Below are 2,108 nucleotides of genomic sequence, written 5' to 3' on the forward strand. Positions count from 1 at the left end.
GGAAATAAGGTGAAAATATAAGATGAATTCACTTAAGCACATGAAAAGCATCCATAAAGCCTTGCAGGAGGTAGGTTGGAGAGTTGACTTAGAGATTCCCAGCACCAAAAGCAAAGAGGAAAATCTCGGCATTATTATAATGTCCCTCATTGTTCAAAGCATTAAATACAAACTAATCAGCAGAATAAAAGCTTTCGACTGGGTGTGGTGGCTCATGCCTGTAATCCTAGCACCTTGGGAGGCTGAGGCAGGAGGATCACTTGAGGCCAGGCATTAGAGACCAGCCTGGGCAAGATAAGGAGAACTTGTCTCATAAAAAAGAAGGAAGGAGGGAAGGAGGGAAGGAGGGAAGGAGGGAAGGAGGGAAGGAAGGAAGGAGGGAAGGAGGGAAGGAAGGAAGGAAGGGAAGGAGGAAGGGAAGGAAAGAAGGAAGGGAGGGAGGGAGGGAAGGAAGGAAGGAAATAGTTTTCCTTGGTGCAGGAACCTGAGAAAAATTACTCCCCAATAAAGGGGAAAGCATGAATGGTAATGGACAACACTTTCAATATATCCTACAGCAAATACAAAGACCTATTTTTTGCCCTAGTTTCTTATAATGTCCTTCAATCATGGCCAATATGAAAACAATTCTACAAGGAGTCAGTAAAGTCTAAATGCATACCCTCTCTGATGTCTGGCTTGATCCAGGGACAAAATTGATAAGAAATAGGTAATGATTCTTTACTACTTAGGAGTTGTGGGCCACTCTGAAAATCCAATTAAAGAGGCATGTCAAAAACATGTCCTGAAAGAGATAACACATTTTCTGAGTCCCAGTTCCAGTTCCCGGGAAGTCCTGCTGTATTGATATATTATCCTGGCATTCCACTAGAGTGGAATAATAACAATAACAACAGTGACATTCATAATAAATGATAATAATAAGAGCAGCAACAACAAACACTTATATAGTGCTACATAACAGGTTTGTTTTTAAGCATCTGGATGGATGTTGTAAACTCCTCCCCCAGGCACACACTAATTTTTCTTGAGAAAGTTGTGCAGATTTTCTTTCCTTAGGCAATGAGTAGGCATTAAAAAGCCATGATAGGTTTTTTTTTTTTTTGAAGGTTTCAAATGTACTTTATTTCTTCAATAATGCCATATCTTTTTTTGTTTTTTTCTTTTTGAGACGGAGTCTTGCTCTGTCACCCAGGCTGGAGTGTAGGGGCGCGATCTGGGCTCACTGCAAGCTCCGCCTCCTGGGTTCATGCCATTCTCCTGCCTCAGCCTCCCAAGTAGCTGGGACCACAGGTGCCCGCCACCATGCCCGGCTAATTCTTAATGGGCACACAGTGCTTTCACTTGGCATCAATCATGAGCTGTTTTTTAAACAATTCAGTATTGCACCAGCTGGAATGATTACTGATCTCTCCATTCCTTTGGGGTGACTCTGCTAACAGGGGACAGGTTCCATTCTATTTTGATTTGTGTTGCTACACTTGTCCATACAGCAATACAGAAAGTGGCTCCACTAGCTAATACAGCATTACCGTATTTGTCATGAAAATCAGGTGTACATTTCTGGTGGCTCTGCCTTGCCATTGTTTGCTGAATGCTTCAAACTTGGAGATGACTGAGTGCGTTTTTGACCAAGAGAAGCATCGTGAAGGTGAAGATAGAACTGCCACAATGCAGCTGCTGCTTTGGTACAAATTCGCTTCAGGTACCCTTGAAGAGTGCTGGAAAAAAACAAAAAAACCCATGGTAGGCTCTTTTAAGAAGTGGAATAAGACAAAGAAACCCTTTTTCAGAAGACTCTGTCTCCTGCAAAGCCAAGCAAGCTGATATGGAAGAGATGAGAGGCAGGAAGACCTGTGGAGCAGGGGTTACAGCAACCTTGGCACCAAGTAATGCAGACAGGAGATTAAAATACATATATGTGTGTGTGTGTATATATACATATATACATGTATGTGTATATGTATACATATACGTGTATATACGTATATATGTGTATATACACATATATGTATATATGTGTATATACACCACATATATGTATATATGTGTATATACACCACATATATGTATATATGTGTATATACACCACATATATGTATATATGT

At 40.9% G+C, this 2,108-nt stretch overlaps 1 pseudogene; it reads right to left on the reverse strand.

Annotated features, from left to right (window-relative positions):
• Positions 1 to 350: 350 nt before the first annotated feature.
• On the reverse strand, positions 351 to 1,717 carry LOC129052733 (cytochrome c oxidase subunit 7B, mitochondrial-like; annotated as a pseudogene).
• Positions 1,718 to 2,108: the final 391 nt, after the last annotated feature.

This window comes from Pongo abelii, chromosome 23 (genome assembly GCF_028885655.2).
Source record: "Pongo abelii isolate AG06213 chromosome 23, NHGRI_mPonAbe1-v2.0_pri, whole genome shotgun sequence".
Taxonomy (NCBI): Eukaryota; Metazoa; Chordata; class Mammalia; order Primates; family Hominidae; genus Pongo; species Pongo abelii.